This window comes from Rhinopithecus roxellana, chromosome 18, assembly GCF_007565055.1.
Source record: "Rhinopithecus roxellana isolate Shanxi Qingling chromosome 18, ASM756505v1, whole genome shotgun sequence".
In the NCBI taxonomy this organism is placed as follows: domain Eukaryota; kingdom Metazoa; phylum Chordata; class Mammalia; order Primates; family Cercopithecidae; genus Rhinopithecus; species Rhinopithecus roxellana.
The window spans coordinates 29,613,870-29,631,970 of record NC_044566.1 but is presented as its reverse complement, the minus strand read 5'-3'; the positions used below and the strand labels follow the sequence as shown (position 1 = coordinate 29,631,970).

Sequence of the window (18,101 nt, the reverse complement as noted above, 5' to 3'; positions counted from 1 at the left end):
TGAGGAAAGGATGTGGGTGCTCCCTAATGGAAGAAAAATAATAAGCAAACCCATAATAAGAGAACTAATGTCCATACTGCATAAGGGCAGTCACTGGGGTCCCCAGGCCATGTGTGATGCAATAGTCAAGAACTATGAGTGTATAGAGATTTATACCCTTGCTAAACAAGTGTGTGGGGATTCAGTAATCTGCCAGAGAATAAACAAAAAGGTAGTTAGAAAACAGACTACCAAAGGAAGACCTCCTGGGTTAAGGCCATTTCAAAGCATTCCTGTATTTAGGCAGGACTACTGGCTTTCCTACTATGAAAACCAAAAAGCAATTTTGAAGAAATAATATACTGGCCATATCCTCCACCTTGTCATCCCTTAGGTTAAAAGAATTTCTAACTCAAACCTCGCCTCTTAAGTTCAAGCTTACCATTTCCAGCCTGGCGATAAGCTCCACCCAAACTGAGAAGGTCCCCATCAAGTGCTCCTAATCACTGAAACAGCCGAATGAACAGCTGAACAGGGGTGGACACATGACCTTCGCATCAAGAGACTGGTAAAAGAACCCCCAGAAGGAAGGGAAAGGGGTAAATGGAGAGTGTATAAATCAGCTAAGGAACCCTTAATGCTAACTCTAAGGAAAAGCTGAGGAAGCTATGAGCAGGCTCTGTCACTGGGGATAAATATGGTTAGGATGAATCCTAACACAAGGTGTGAAAGCAGATCTAAGTATTGGATAGGGCCCCATACTAGGGGTGGAAAGAAGGGAATATCCAATCAAACTAATAGTCAATATAACCAAGACCTCCACCCACTCCAAACTATAAAATTCAATGCCTGCCAAGTCTTACCTTGTGGGAATTTAGGGAACTAAAGGCAGTTGTCATGAGCAAACAAATATCTACGTCCTAAAACAGACGTTGGACCCTCTCAGAAAAGCCTTGTGCTAGCTGGAATCAGGTCTGGTGGACCACTCAATATCGAGGCTGGTTGAGTCATTCTTCCAAAAACAAACCCTTAAAGAATCAAATATGAGGGCCCCATGGCACCTAACTGTAGAAATTTAGAATGTAATCCTATATTAATTATCGTAAACAACCCAGCTACTCTAGACTAGGAACCTTGGAGTTACGTATTAGGAATAGATATCTCAGGAAGGAATCCTGTGGAACAGGTAGCTTTTAGACTGGTTACCAACTCCACCCCAAGCCTACCAAGATTACTGTAACTCCCAGTCCCACTACTTCTTTAACCCACTATACAATGGCCCTAAGACAGTAAAAATAATTAAGGTAACTAACTTGAGGCAAACTTTAGAAATTAAGACTGGATATGAGTATGTAAATGCCTGGGTTAAATGGGTCAAATTTTCTGTACTAGCTTTTGTTAGAAGCAACTGTTACGCATGCTCTGCTGGGCAGACTCAGACACAGGTCGTTCTATTTCCCCTAAAATGGGATACCCATACCAAAGGAATACATTGCATGTTGTCTCTATAACAGTACAGGGATGCACAGGGGAATAAAACCTGCAAAAGTCTATTATTGCTCTTTCCTGCCTTGTGAAGCCATGCCCTTGTTCTCCACAGGGAATATGAACCACTCCTCTTGCCTCTTAAGGCAGGGGGCAAAGCTCAGTTAGGCCCGTGGGAAAACTCTCAACTTGTACCCACATCCTAAACGTTGTTGGTGAGTCAAACAAAGGCAGCTACTTAGTTCTTCATATACCCCGGGGCTAATGTCTGGTGGTATTGTGGGAAGAGGAGCCTCTATGACCTGTTACTGTCCAACTGGACAGGGGCTTGTGCCTTAGTTCAATTGGCCATTCCATTCACCTTGACATTCCATAAGATCCCCGAAAATCCACATGGCTACCAAAGCTGGAGAAATCTAACAAATTCTTTTAACCCCAACATTTTTATGTTAACTCAATAGATGTCCCTAAAGGAGTGCCTAATAAATGTAAGAACCAAAGGACACAAAAATAAACGTGGAAATGGGACTAATAGGGGTAAAAAGAAAAAGAGGGAATGGAAGGAAATAATACATACAATGGTCCATTACCAAACAAAGTGCCTTCAATCAGCTTAGGTCAGCAAACTACAGAAAAAAGATGTACTAGGCCTCTGCTTAGATAGCCAAAGCCTGCTTGTCAGCCTTAGTTGCCCTCACCCAAACCAAAAAAGTTTAGTCTAAAATGAAAGTTTACTAGTTTGCAAAATAGCTTGCTTTGTCTGAGCTTATCAGCCTGCCCAGCTACTTAGGTCATAAGTCAAATACTTGAAGAGTACCCTAGTTAACTAGGATTGCAGTGTATGGTAGGCTGCAACAAAATGCAGCAAAACAAACCTAAAAAAAAAAAAAGTCTAAAGACCCTATCCAACAATCAATAGGTGACATCCAGGAAAATTGTAACCTCAGCCTATAAGGAACCTGGGAAGGAACGTGGGGAGGCACCTGCGCAGTAGGGGATAAATTGCTTGTTAAAACTGTGCTGGGTGTGGCTGCCTATCAAACATCCAATCTGCCTCAGTAGATTCTCCTGCCTCAGCCTCCCTCGTAGCTAGGATTGTGACACCATGCCAGGCTAATTTTTGTATTTTTAGTAGAGACAGGGTTTCACCTAGTTGACCAGACTGGTCTCGAACTCCTGATCTCAGGTGATCTGCCTGCCTCGGCCTCTCAAATTGCTGGAATTACAGGCACTAGCCACTGTGCCTGGCGACAATTCCCTTTTAAAAATAACAATAATTTATTTTATGACCTATGACCATTTCAAACGGTCTGAAAAAGTGAGACAGATTGGTGCCCATGGATAGTTTGGCCATAATCCTTTTTTTTTTCCAGGCCACAAATTGAACCTAAAACCCATTTCTTGTTGCTCTTCACTTTATTTAAATCAAAGACAGTTTCAGGAGCTCATGCCCCATTTGACTGTCACCCTTTACTTTTTAAGTAGCAATCTAGACACTTTTAAAAAAATGCTCATATTAGTTTTTTTCCAAAATCATCTTCCTGTATTTCACAGAACTGAGACCAAGTTAAATGAAATCCTGTATCCCTAGTGAGTCAGGTGTTAAAAAAGGAGGTAGCTAAAATTTTAATCCCTAGTTGCTAGCTTATAAACAAATAAACATGGATTTGCCCTACACAAAGGAAATGTGCTGGAGGATTATGATGGCAGACTTTCTTTCTCCCTTTCTCCCTTTCTCCCTTCCTTTCACTTCCTCCCTTCCTCCCTTCCTCTCTCCCCTCTCTCCCTCTCTCTTTCTTTTTCTTTTTTTTTTTTTTTATTATACTTTAAGTTCTAGGGTACATGTGCATAACGTGCAGGTTTGTTGCATATGTATACTTATAGCCATGTTGGTGTGCTGCACCCATCAACTCGTCAGCACCCATCAATTCATCATTTATATACATGTATAACTCCCCAGTGCAATCCTCCCTCCCTCCCCCCTCCCCATGATAGGCCCCAGTTTGTGTGATGTTCCCCTTCCCGACTCCAAGTGATCTCATTGTTCAGTTCCCCACCTATGAGTGAGAACATGCGGTGTTTGGTTTTCTGTTCTTGTGATAGTTGCTAAGAATGATGGTTTCCACGCATCCATGTCCCTACAAAGGACGCAAACTCATCGTTTTTTTATGGCTGCTAGTATTCCATGGTATATGTGCCACATTTCTTAATCCAGTCTGTCACAGATGGACATTTGGGTTGATTCCAAGTCTTTGCTATTGTGAATAGTGCCGCAATAAACATACGTGTGCATGTGTCTTGTAGTAGATAATTTATAATCCTTTGGGTATATACCCAGTAGTGGGGATGGCTGGGTCATATGGTACATCTAGTTCAGATCCTGAGGAATTGCCATACTGTTTTCCATAATGGTTTGAACAGTTTACAATCCCACCAACAGTGTAAAAGTGTTCCTTTTTCTCCACATCCTCTCCAACACCTGTTGTTCCTTCCTGACTTCTTAATGATTGCCATTCTAACTGGTGTGAGATGGTATCTCATTGTGGTTTTGATTGCATTTCTCTGATGGCGAGTGATGATGAGCATTTTTTCATGTGTCTGTTGGCTGTATGAATGTCTTCTTTTGAGAATGTCTGTTCATATTCTTTCCCCACTTTTTGATGGGGTTGTTTGTTTTTTTTCTTGTATATTTTTGAGTTCTTTGTAGATCTGGATATAGCCCTTTGTCAGATGAGTAGAGGCAAACATTTTCTCCCATTCTGTAGGTGCCTGTTCACTCTGATGGTAGTTCTTTTGCTGTGCAAAAGCTTTAGTTTAATTATATCCCATTGTAATTTTGGCTTTTGCTGCCGTTGCTTTTGGTGTTTTAGACATGAAGTCCTTGCCCATGCCATATCCTGAATGGTACTACCTAGATTTCTTCTAGGGTTTTATGGTATTAGGTCAAACATTTAAGTCCTAATCCACTTGAATTAATCTTCGTATAAGGGGTAAGGAAAGGATCCAGTTTCAGCTTTCTACTTAGGCTAGCCAATTTTCCCAGCACCATTTATTAAATAGGGAATCCTTTCCCCCATTCTTGTTTCTCTCAGGTTTGTCAAAGATCAGATGGTTGTAGATGTGTGGTATATTTTCTGAGGACTCTGTTCTGTTCCATTGGTCATATCTCTGTTTTGGTACCAGTACCATGCGGTTTTGGTTACTTAGCCTTGTAGTAAGAGTTGGAAGTCAGTAGCGTGACGCCTCCAGCTTGTCCTTTTGACTTAGGATTTTTGGCAATGCGGGCTCTTTTTGGTTCCATATGAACTTTAAAGCAAGTTTTTTCCAATCTGTGAAGAAACCATTGGTAGCTTGATGGGGGATGGCATTGAATCTATAAATAACCTTGGGCAGTATGGCCTTTCCACGATATTGATTCTTCCTATCCATGGGCATGGTATGTTCTTCCATTTGTTGGTGTCCTCTTTGATTTCACTGAGCAGTGGTTTGTAGTTCTCCTTGAAGAGGTCCTTGACATCCCTTGTAAGCTGGATTCTAGGTATTTTATTCTCTTTGAAGCAATTGTGAATGGAAGTTCATTCAGGATTTGGCTCTCTGCTTGTCTGTTACGGGTGTATAAGAATGCTTGTGATTTTTGCACATTAATTTTGTATCCTGAGACTTGCTGAAGTTGCTTATCAGCTTAAGGAGATTTTGGGCTGAGACATGGGGTTTTCTAAATATACAACATGTCACTGCAAACAGGGACAATTTGACTTCTTCTTTTCCTAACTGGATACCCTTTATTTCTTTCTCTTGCCTGATTGCCCTAGCCAGAACTTCCACACTATGTTGAATAGGAGTGTGAGAGGGGCATCCCTGTCTTGTGCCAGTTTTCAAAGGGAATTTTTCCAGTTTCTGCCCATTCAGAATGATATTAGCTGTGGGTTTGTCATAATAGCTTCTATTATTTTGAGGTACGTTCCATCAATACCGAATTTATTGAGCGTTTTTAGCATGAAGGCTGTTGAATTTGTCAAAAGCCTTTTCTCTGCATCTATTGAGTAATCATGTGGTTCTTGTCTTTGGTTCTGTTTATATGCTGGATACGTTTATTTGATTTGCGAATGTTGAACCAGCCTTACATCCCAGGGATGAAGCCCACTTGATCATGGTGGATAAGCTTTTTGATGTGCTGCTGAATCCGGGTTGCCAGTATTTATTGAGAATTTTTGCATCGATGTTCATCAGGGATATTGGTCTAAAATTCTCTTTTTTGTTGTGTCCTGCCAGGCTTTGGTATGAAGATGAGTTTGGCCTCATAAAATGAGTTAGGGAGGATTCCCTCTTTTCTATTGATTGGAATAGTTTCAGAAGAATGGTACCAGCTCCTCCTTGTACCTCTGGTAGAATTCAGCTGTGAATCCATCTGGTCCTGGACTTTTTTTGGTGGGTAGGCTATAATTGTTGCCTCAATTTCGGAGCCTGCTATTGGTCTATTCAGGGATTCAAATTCTTCCTGGTTAGTCTTGGGAGAGTGTAAGTGTCCAGGAAATTATCCATTTCTTCTAGATTTTCTAGTTGATTTGCGTAAAGGCGTTTATAGTACTCTGATGGTTGTTTGTATTTCTGTAGGGTCGGTGGTGATATACCCTATCATTTTTTTGCGTCTATTTGATTTCTCCTCTTCTTCTTTTATTAGTCTTGCTAGTGGTCTGTCAATTTGTTTGATCTTTTCAAAAACCAACTCTGGATCATGATATTTGGAGGGTTTTTTGTGTCTCTATCTCCTTCAGTTCTGCCTGATCTTAGTTATTTCTTGCCTTCTGCTAGCTTTGAATGTGATTGCTCTTGCCTCTCTAGTTCTTTAATTGTGATGTTAGAGTGTCATATTAGGCTTCCTGGTTTCTCCTGTGGGCATTTAGTGCTATAATTTTCCCTCTACAACTGCTTTAAATGTGTCCCAGAGATCTGGGTATGTTGTATCTTTGTTCTCTTGGTTTCAAAGAACTTATATCTGTTATATCCATTATGTCTATATTTTATACCAGTATCTATCATATCTATTATGTGTATACTTCATACCTATATCTATTATACTATTCTGTCTATATTTTATACCTATATCTCTTTGTCTATATTTTATACCTATATCGATTATATCTATTATGTCTATATTTTATACCTATATCTGTTATGTCTATTATGTCTATATTTTATACCTATATCTATTGTATCTATTATGTCTATGTTTTATACCTATATCTCTTATGTCTATATTTTATACCTATATCGATTATATCTATTATGTCTATATTTTTTACCTATATCTGTTATGTCTATTATGTCTATATTTTATACCTATATCTATTATATCTATTATGTCTATGTTTTATACCTATATCTATTATGTCTATATTTTATACCTATGTCTATTATATCTATTAGGTTTATATTGTATACCTCTATTATCTATTATATCTTTATTTTATACCTATATCTATTATGTATATTTTATACCTTTATCTGCTATATCTATTATGTCTGTATTTTATAACTGTATGTATTGTATCTATTATGTCTATATTTTATACCTATATCATTATATCTATTTTGCCTATATCTATCATACCTATTTTGTCTATATTTTATACCTGTATCTATGATATGTATTGTATATATTTAATACCTCTATCTGTTATATCTTTTATGTCTATATTTATAGCTTTATCTATTATATCTATTAGGTCTATATTTTATACCTCTATCTATTCCATCTATTATGTTTATATTTTATACCTCTATCTGTCATATCTATTTTGTCTATATTTTATACCTCTATCTATATCTATTATATCTAATTTTTCTATATTTTATACGTCTATCTGTTATTCTATTATGTCTGAATTTTATACGTCTATCTACTATATTTATTATATTTTTATACCTATATCTATTATATCTATTATGTCCATAATTTATACCTCTATTATATCTATTATGTCTATATTTCATACCTCTATCCATTGTATCTATTATATCAATTATGTCTATATTTTATACCTCTATTTATTATATCTATTTTGTCTGTGTTTTATACCTACAGATTATTTCTATTAAGTCTATATTTTAACCTATGTCTATTATGTCTTTATTTTCTACCTATATCCATTACATCTATTATGTCTGTATTTTATGCCTATATCTATTATGTGTATATTTAATATTTATATCTATTATATCTACTGTGTCTATAATTTATACCTATATATATTCTATCTATTATGTCTATATTTTATATATATATCTATTAGATCTATTATGTCTGTATCTATTATATCTATTATGTCTATTTTTTATACGTATATCTATCATATCTATTGTATATATTTTATAGCCATATCTATTATATCTATTTTGTCTATATTTTATACCTCTATCTATTATATCTGTTATGTCTATATTTTATACCTCAATCTATTATATCTATTGTGTCTGTATTTTATACCTCTATCTATTATATCTATTAAGTCTATATTATATACCTATATCTATTATATCTATATTTTATTTATTTATTAATTTATTTTTTTTTTTAATTATACTTTAAGTTCTAGGGTACAGGTGCATAACGTGCAGGTTTGTTACATATGTATACTTATTGCCATGTTGGTGTGCTGCACCCATCAACTCGTCAGCACCCATCAATTCATTCATTATATCAGTATAAACCCCAATGCAATCCCTCCCTCCTCCCCCTCCCCCCCTCCCCATGATAGGCCCCAGTGCGTGATGTTCCCCCTTCCCGAGTCCAAGAGATCTCATTGTTCAGTTCCCACCTATGAGTGAGAACATGCGGTGTTTGGTTTTTTGTTCTTGTGAAGTTTGCTAAGAATGATGGTTTCCAGCTGCATCCATGTCCCTACAAAGACGCAAATCATCCTTTTTTTATGGCTGCATAGTATTCCATGGTGTATATGTGCCACATTTTCTTAATCCAGTTCTGTCACAGATGGACATTTGGGTTGATTCCAAGTCTTTGCTATTGTGAATAGTGCCGCAAATAAACATACGTGTGCATGTGTCTTTGTAGTAGAATAATTTATAATCCTTTGGGTATATACCCAGTAGTGGGATGGCTTGGGTCATATGGTACATCTAGTTCTAGATCCTTGAGGAATCGCCATACTGTTTTCCATAATGGTTGAACTAGTTTACAATCCCACCAACAGTGTAAAAGCGTTCCTATTTCTCCACTCCTCTCCAACACCTGTTGTTTCCTGACTTCTTAATGATTGCCATTCTAACTGGTGTGAGATGGTATCTCATTGTGGTTTTGATTTGCATTTCTCTGATGGCGAGTGACGATGAGCATTTTTTCATGTGTCTGTTGGCTGTATGAATATCTTCTTTTGAGAAATGTCTGTTCATATCCTTTCCCCACTTTTTGATGGGGTTGTTTGTTTTTTTCTCGTATATTTGTTTGAGTTCTTTGTAGATTCTGGATATTAGCCCTTTGTCAGATGAGTAGGTTGGAAAAATTTTCTCCCATTCTCTAGGTTGCCTGTTCACTCTGATGGTAGTTTCTTTGTTGCTGTGCAAAAGCTCTTTAGTTTAATTAGATCCCATTTGTCAATTTTTGCTTTTTGCTGCCGTTGCTTTTGGCGTTTTAGACATGAAGTCCTTGCCCATGCCTATGTCCTGAATGGTACTACCTAGATTTTCTTCTAGGGTTTTTATGGTATTAGGTCTAACATTTAAGTCTCTAATCCATCTTGAATTAATCTTCGTATAAGGGGTAAGGAAGGATCCAGTTTCAGCTTTCTACTTATGGCTAGCCAATTTTCCCAGCACCATTTATTAAATAGGGAATCCTTTCCCCATTTCTTGTTTCTCTCAGGTTTGTCAAAGATCAGATGGCTGTAGATGTGCGGTATTATTTCTGAGGACTCTGTTCTGTTCCATTGGTCTATATCTCTGTTTGGTACCAGTACCATGCTGTTTTGGTTACTGTAGCCTTGTAGTATAGTTTGAAGTCAGGTAGCGTGACGCCTCCAGCTTTGTCCTTTTGACTTAGGATTGTCTTGGCAATGCGGGCTCTTTTTTGGTTCCATATGAACTTTAAAGCAGTTTTTTTCCAATTCTGTGAAGAAACTCATTGGTAGCTTGATGGGGATGGCATTGAATCTATAAATAACCTTGGGCAGTATGGCCATTTTCACAATATTGATTCTTCCTATCCATGAGCATGGTATGTTCCTCCATTTGTTTGTGTCCTCTTTGATTTCACTGAGCAGTGGTTTGTAGTTCTCCTTGAAGAGGTCCTTTACATCCCTTGTAAGCTGGATTCCTAGGTATTTGATTCTCTTTGAAGCAATTGTGAATGGAAGTTCATTCCTGATTTGGCTCTCTGCTTGTCTGTTACTGGTGTATAAGAATGCTTGTGATTTTTGCACATTAATTTGTATCCTGAGACTTTGCTGAAGTTGCTTATCAGCTTAAGGAGATTTTGGGCTGAGACGATGGGGTTTTTCTAAATATACAATCATGTCATCTGCAAACAGGGACAATTTGACTTCTTCTTTTCCTAACTGGATACCCTTGATTTCTTTCTCTTGCCTGATTGCCCTAGCCAGAACTTCCAACACTATGTTGAATAGGAGTGGTGAGAGAGGGCATCCCTGTCTTGTGCCAGTTTTCAAAGGGAATTTTTCCAGTTTTTGCCCATTCAGTATGATATTAGCTGTGGGTTTGTCATAAATGGCTCTTATCATTTTGAGATACGTTCCATCAATACCGAATTTATTGAGCGTTTTTAGCATGAAGGGCTGTGAATTTTGTCAAAAGCCTTTTCTGCATCTATTGAGACAATCATGTGGTTCTTGTCTTTGGTTCTGTTTATATGCTGGATTACGTTTATTGATTTGCGAATGTTGAACCAGCCTTGCATCCCAGGGATGAAGGCCCACTTGATCATGGTGGATAAGCTTTTTGATTGCTGGCTGAATCCGGTTTGCCAGTATTTATTGAGAATTTTTGCATCATGTTCATCATGGATATTGGTCTAAGATTCTCTTTTTTGTTGTGTCTCTGCCAGGCTTTGGTATCAGGATGATGTTGGCCTCATAAAATGAGTTAGGGAGGATTCCCTCTTTTTCTATTGATTGGAATAGTTTCAGAAGGAATGGTACCAGCTCGTCCTTGTACCTTTGGTAGAATTCAGCTGTGAATCCATCTGGTCCTGGACTTTTTTTGGTGGGTAGGCTATTAATTGTTGCCTCAATTTCAGAGCCTGCTATTGGTCTATTCAGGGATTCAACTTCTTCCTGGTTTAGTCTTGGGAGAGTGTAAGTGTCCAGGAAATTATCCATTTCTTCTAGATTTTCTAGTTGATTTGCGTAGAGGCGTTTATAGTATTCTCTGATGGTAGTTTGTATTTCTGTGGGGTCAGTGGTGATATCCCCTTTATCATTTTTTATTGCATCTATTTGATTCCTCTCTCTTTTCTTCTTTATTAGCCTTGCTAGCGGTCTGTCAATTTTGTTGATCTTTTCAAAAATCAACTCCTGGATTCATTGATTTTTTGGAGGGTTTTTTGTGTCTCTATCTCCTTCAGTTCGGCTCTGATCTTAGTTATTTCTTGCCTCCTGCTAGCTTTTGAATGTGTTTGCTCTTGCCTCTCTAGTTCTTTTAATTGTGATGTTAGAGTGTCAATTTTAGATCTTTCCTGCTTTCTCTTGTGGGCATTTAGTGCTATAAATTTCCCTCTACACACTGCTTTAAATGTGTCCCAGAGATTCTGGTATGTTGTCTTTCTCATTGGTTTCAAAAACATCCTTATTTCCGCTTTCATTTCGTTATGTACCCAGTAGTCATTCAGGAGCAGGTTGTTCATTTCCATGTAGTTGAGCGGTTTTGATTGAGTTTCTTAGTCCTGAGTTTCTAGTTTGATTGCACTGTGGGTGAGGGACCGTTTGTTATAATTTCTGTTTTTACATTGCTGAGGAGTGCTTTACTTCCAATGATGTGGTCGATTTTGGAATAAGTGCGTTGTGGTGCTGAGAAGAATGTATATTCTGTTGATTTGGGTGGAGAGTTCTATAGATGTCTATTAGGTCCGCTTGGTGCAGAGATGAGTTCAATTCCTGGATATCTTGTTAACTTTCTGTTCGTTGATCTGTCTAATGTTGACAGGGAGTGTTGAAGTCTCCACTATTATTGTATGGGAGTCTAAGTCTCTTTGTAAGTCTCTAAGGACTTGCTTGATGAATCTGTGTGCCTGTATTGGTGCATATATATTTAGGAGGGTTAGTCTTCCTGTTGAATTGATCCCTTTACCATTATGTAATGGCCTTTTGTCTCTTTTGATCTTGGATGGTTTAAAGTCTGTTTTATCAGAGACTAGGATTGCAACTGCTTTTTTTTGTTCTCCATTTGCTTGGTAGATCTTCCTCCATCCCTTTATTTTGAGCCTAGTATGTCTCTGCATGTGAGATGGGTCTCTGAATACAGCAGAATGATGGGTCTTGACTCTTATCCAGTTTGCCAGTCTGTGTTTTTAATTGGAGCATTTAGTCCATTTACATTAAGGTTAATATTGTTATGTGTGAACTTGATCTGTCATTATGATATTATCCGGTTATTTTGCTCGTTAGTTGATGCAGTTTCTCCTAGCCTCGATGTTTACATTTTGGCATGTTTTTGCAGTGGCTGGTACCGGTTGTTCCTTTCCATGTTTAGAGCTTCTTCAGGTCTCTTGTAAGGCAGGCCTGGTGGTGACAAAATCTCTAAGCATTTGTTATCTGTAAAGGATTTTATTTCTCCTTCACTATGAAACTTAGTTTGGCTGGATAGAAATTCTGGGTTGAAAATTCTTTCTTTAAGAACGTTGAATATGGCCCCCACTCTTCTGGCTTGTAGAGTTTTGGAGAGATCTGCTGTTAGTCTGATGGGCTTCCCTTTGTGGGTAACCCGACCTTTCTCTCTGGCTGCCCTTAGATTTTTTCCTTCATTTAACTTTGGTGAATCTGGCAATTATGTGTCTGGAGTTGCTCTTCTCGAGGAGTATCGTTGTGGCCTTCTCTGTATTTCCTGAATTTGAATGTTGGCCCGCCCTACTAGGTTGGGGGAAGTTCTCCTGGATGATCCTGAAGAGTGTTTTCCAACTTGGTTCCATTTTCCCCCTCACTTTCAGGCACCCCAATCAGACGTAGATTTGGTCTTTTTACATAATCCCATACTTCTTGCAGGTTTGTTCATTTCTTTTCTTCTTTTCTTTTGCTTTCTCTTCTTGGTTCTTTTCATTCATTTGATCTTCAATCGCTGATACTCTTTCTTCCAGTTGATCGAGTCGGTTACTGAAGCTTGTGCATTTGTCACAGTATTTCTCGTGTCATGGTTTTATCTCTGTCATTTGTTATGATTCTCTGTTAATTAGTCTAGCTGTCAATTCTTCCACTCTTTTTTCAAGATTTTTAGTTTCTTTGCGCTGGGTACGTAATTCCTCCTTTAGCTCTGATAAGTTTGATGGACTGAAGCCTTCTTCTCTCTCTCGTCCAAGTCATTCTCTGACCAGCTTTGATCCGTTGCGGCGATGGGCTGCGCTCTTTGCAGGGGGAGATGCGTCTTATTTTTGAATTTCCAGCTTTTCTGCCCTGTTTTTCCCCATCTTGTGGTTTTATCTGTCTCTGGTCTTTGATGATGGTGACGTACTGATGGGGTTTCGTATAGGTGTCCTTCCTGTTTGATAGTTTCCTTCTGACAGTCAGAAGGACTGTCTGTTGGTCTGTTGGAGATTGCTTGAGGTCCACTCCAGACCCTGTTTGCCTGGATACAGCAGCAGAGGTTGGCCGAAGATAGAATATGCGTGAACAGCGAGTGTACCTGTCTGATTCTTCCTTGGAAGTTTCCTCTCAGGGGTGTCCTCCACCCTGTGAGGTGTGGGGTGTCAGACGCCCTAGTGGGGGATGTTCCCAGCTAGGCTACTCAGGGGTCAGGGACCCACCTGAGCAGGCAGTCTGTCCGTTCTCAGATCTCAACTCCGCGTTGGGAGATCCACGGCTCTCCCAAAGCTGTCAGACAGAGTGTGCGTGTCTGCACCGGCCCCCGCTGCTTCCCCTGTTGGTCTTCAGCTGTGCGCTGTCCCCGGAGGTGGAGACTACAGAGACAGGCAGGCTTCCTTGAGCTGCTGTGAGCTCCACCCAGTTCGAGTTCCCCGCGCTTTGTTTACCTACTTAAGCTCAGCAATGGCGGGCGCCCCTCCCAGCCTCGCTGCTGCTTGTGGATAGATCGCCGCAGACTGCTGTGTTAGCAGTGAGGGAGGCTCCGTGGGCGTGGGACCCTCCCGGCCAGGCGTGGGATATATTCTCCTGGTGTTCCTGTCTGCTTAAAGCGCAGTTTGGAGTGGGAGTTACCCAATTTCCAGGTGTTGTGTGTGTCTCAGTTCCCCTGGCTAGGAAAACGGATTCCCTTCCCCCTTGGCTTCCAGGTGAGGCGATGCCTCGCCCTGCTTCAGCTCTCGGGGTCAGGCTGCAGCAGCTGACCAGCACCGATTGTCCGGCACTCCCTAGTGAGATGACCCCAGCACCTCAGTTGAAAATGCAGAAATCACCGGTCTTCTGTGTCGCTCGCGCTGGGAGTTGGAGACTGGAGCTGTTCTTATTAGGCCATCTTGCTCCGCCCCCCCCCCTCTTTCTTTTTCTTTGTTCTTTTTTGATGGAGTCTCACTTTGTCACCAGGCTGGAGTGTAGTGGCATGATCTTGGCTCACTGCAACCTCTGCCTCCTGGGTTCAAGCGATTCTCCTGCCTCAGCCTTTCAAGTAGCTGGGATTACAGGCACCTACCAACACGCCCAGCTAATTTTTGTATTTTTAGTAAAGACGGGGTTTCACCATGTTGGCGAGGATGGTCTCGATCCCTTGACCTTGTGAGATCCGGCCGCGGGCCAAGGGGTGGGAGAAGGAAGAGCAACAAGCAGGAAGGATAGTGAAGAAGGAAGGAAGGAAGGAAGGAAGGACGGAAGGAAGAAGGAAGAGGAAGGAAGGAAGAAAGAGAGGGGGAGGAGGGGAGGGAGGGAAGGAGGGAGGGGGGGAGGGAGGGGGGGAGGGAGGGGAGGGAGGGAGGAGGGAGGGAGGGAGGGAGGGGAGGGGAGGGAGGGGGGAGGGGGGAGGGTAGGGAGTGGGAGGGGAGGGCAGGGAGGGATGGGGAAGGAAGACGGAAGGAACGGAGAGGGGATGGAAGTCCTGGAGTACTTCTTCTCCAAAAAAAATCCCCCCCTCACCTCCTCTCCTCCTCCCCTCTTTCCTTCTTGCTTCTCTTTCTTTCATGGTTTGACTGTGTCCTCACCCAAATCTCATCTTGAATTCCTACATGTTGTGGGTTGGACCCTGCAGGAAGTAATTAAGTCATGGGGGCAGGTCTTTCCCATGCTGTTCTCATTACAGTGAATAAGTCTCATGAGATCTGATGGCTTTATAAGGCACAGTTTCCCTACACAAGATCTCTTTTTGCCTGCTGTCATTCATGTAAGACATGTCTTACTCCTCCTTGCCTTCCACCATGATTGTGAGGCCTCTCCAGCCACGCTGAACTGTAAGTACCTTAAACTCTGTTTCCTGTGTAAATTAGAGTCTAGGTCTCAGGATGGCTTAAAAGCCAGGCAGAGAAACAAACTAAGTACGCTGGGAGCGCCGGTGAGGAAGTGGAGGGAAGGGGGGGAGGAGTGAGGGAGTAAGGAGGGAGTAGAGAGAAAGCCCCCCAACAAGGACGAGCACTGATAACAAGAGAAAATACAATATACTCCCCCCCACAGCCCTATAAACCGCCCCTCTCTACAATAGCTCTCAAAATCAACCTACCATTCCCATCCCCTCCCTCCCTCCCTTCCCCTTCCCCTTCTCTTTCCTTCTTTCCTTCCTTCCTTCCTCTTTCCTTTTTCCTCTTTCATTCTTTCTTTCTCTTTCTTTTTTTTTTTTTTTGAGACGGAGTCTCGCTCTGTCGCCCAGGCTGGAGTGCAGTGGTGTGATCTTGGCTCACTTGCAAGCTCCGCCTCCCGGGTTTACGCCATTCTCCTGCCTCAGCCTCCCGAGTAGCTGGGACTACAGGCGCCCGCCATCTCGCCCGGCTAGTTTTTTGTATTTTCTAGTAGAGACAGGGTTTCACCGTGTAGACCAGGATGGTCTCTATCTCCTGACCTCGTGATCCACCGGTCTCGGCCTCCCAAAGTGCTGGGATTACAGGCTTGAGCCACCGCGCCCGGCCTTTCTTTCTCTTTCTTCCTCCCTCTCCTTCATCCGTGTCTCCCTCTCTCACTTCTCTGTCTCTTTTCCTTCCTGTTAACTTCTTTACTGAATTAACTTAATTTACAGGGATAGGAAGGAGTTACAGAGGAAGTAACCGTAGCTGGACAGGTTAGAATACAGATATTTTCTATGAATACACAAAACACAAAAGGGGACCACAATTTCCCAACTGTTGTCAGGGCCCAGATGAGAGAAAGAATAGCCAGGCTGGCCATATGTGTAGCATGAGCTAGGACCCAGGCATCAGGTTATCTGTGTCAGCAGCTGTCCTTATTCTCTGTCCACTTTTTATTTTTGAAATTCAACTACTGGTGTTGCTCTGGAGGTCAGAGGTATTTGGTGCACCAGGGAGCCTGGACTGTGCCCTGCCTATCACAGAAATAAAAGGGTTGTTTTGTTTGTTTGTTTGTTTGTTTTTCTGAGATGGAGTTTTGCTGTCGTCGCCCAGACTGGAGTGCAGTGGCGCGATCCCAGCTCACTGCAACCTCTGCCTCCCTGGTTGAAGCAATTCTCCTGCCTCAGCCTCCTGAGTAGCTGAGATCATAGGCATATGCCACCATGGCTGGCTAATTTTTGTAGTTTTGGTAGAGACGGGGTTTCACCACGTTAGCTAGGCTGGTCTCAAACTCCTGACCTCAGGTGATCCACCCACCTCGGCCTCCCAAAGTGCAGGGATTATAGGCATGAGCCACTGTGCCTGGCCCTGGCTGTTCTAGTTTTTTATATGCCTTCACCATGCCCAAGCCCACTGGCCATATTGGTTTTTTGGTACCAACAACTGTTTATTGTTTAGCTCCTACATGCTAGGTGGTCAATGTTAAATGGATGTTCCCTTAACTGATTTTTTTCTTTCTTTTTTTTTCCCCCTGTTTTATAACTTTAATAATCAACAGTTTTCATTCACACTGATTGCCTATGGATTTTAAGTGGTGACAAGCATATAAGTAACCAATATTTACTTATATTTAGTGAATCTTCATCTTCTAATGTTTTCTGGACAACTTCACATGGATATGATATGGGACATCTCTTATTTCTTTGGCTCAGAAAGCTTTGTTGACTTTACCAGTGCATGCATCTGGAGTCCCCATCTCTTTCATGGAAAATTTCCAGATTTCTTTGAGTGCCTGAAAGACATGCTTTTTAAAGCCCACTCTAGAGATGTACTTGTGAACGTTGATGGTATATTCCCAGGTCACCATCTCACCGAGAGCAAAACGACCCTTCTTTTCACCACCTTTCTTTGTGGGGGTCATTCTGCCAGGCCAAAGTGGGAAAGAAAGATTGTGAGGGATGGTGGGAGGAGGCTCCTTTAACTATTTTGTGACCAGTTGGCGTCACCTACACTTCTCACTGTTAGTGACAGAAGCTAGAAGGACTATTGATTATTCCTTTGACTTCATTCATCAAAGGACTTTGGCTTGAATTTTTCCCTAGGAAGTGCTGGAGGGAAGGCTTAGTCAACTCAGCGTCCTTGGAGTCTTAAAGTGGATATAGCACTTAGAAGAAGAAATCATGCTAATCGTCAAGGTGTATTTCCATAGAAATATGCATTCACTTCTGGTATAGCAGGACAAATGTGAGCCTGGAGCTAGACAGACTAGAGAGTAAACCTAGGTGCTGCTACTTTCTAGCTGAGTGACTTTGGACAAGAGTCACATAAACTTTCTGAGCCTCAGTTTTCTTATCCCTGCATGAGACTAGGACTATCTGTTTTGCAGGTGTTTGTGAGAATTAAATTCGATGATCTATGTTAGGTTCAATATCTGTTATGCTGTAAGAGCTAAAAAAAAATAGGCGCTATTATATTTTTCATGCCAATATCCTTCTTAGACTTTGGTCCCTAAATGCAGGAAACACTTACGTGCCTTCTTTTTTTCCCTTCACCATGAGTCTAGTAAGTCAGAAGCATAAGGAATACTTAATAAATATTCATCCAATGAATGGAGTTAATCATCCTGAAGAATGGTAGTCAAACCAACCTTGACTTAAGAGCACACAAGATGCCACAGTTTTGAGGCTTAGTCTATGATGGCTTTTTGTTTTGCTTGTTTGGGTTTTTTTTTTTTTTTACAGAATGAAGAATTGATGCTTATGCTTTTTTGGATTATTTTTTGCTCTCTATTGAGTCACCGAATGAGAAAAAGGCATATTAGTTTTCACAGATAGTATAGTTTTTAAAATTATGATATATTTTATGTCACAGAATGGGGCTTTAAAGTTAGTCTTGTTTTGTTTCAAAATATAAATGCTTATTTTTAAAAATGGGCTGCTGGAGACTTCATCTTCTAGGTTTTGGAAGTAGATATAATGGGAGGCAATTCCACCTTTTTGTATCATCTTCTGGAAATCTCAGA

The 18,101-nt window shown here is 40.8% G+C and overlaps 1 pseudogene; it reads right to left on the bottom strand.

The window, feature by feature from the left end:
- Positions 1–17,000, bottom strand: part of LOC104661262 — an 89,925-nt pseudogene extending 72,925 nt beyond the window's left edge.
- Positions 17,001–18,101: the final 1,101 nt, after the last annotated feature.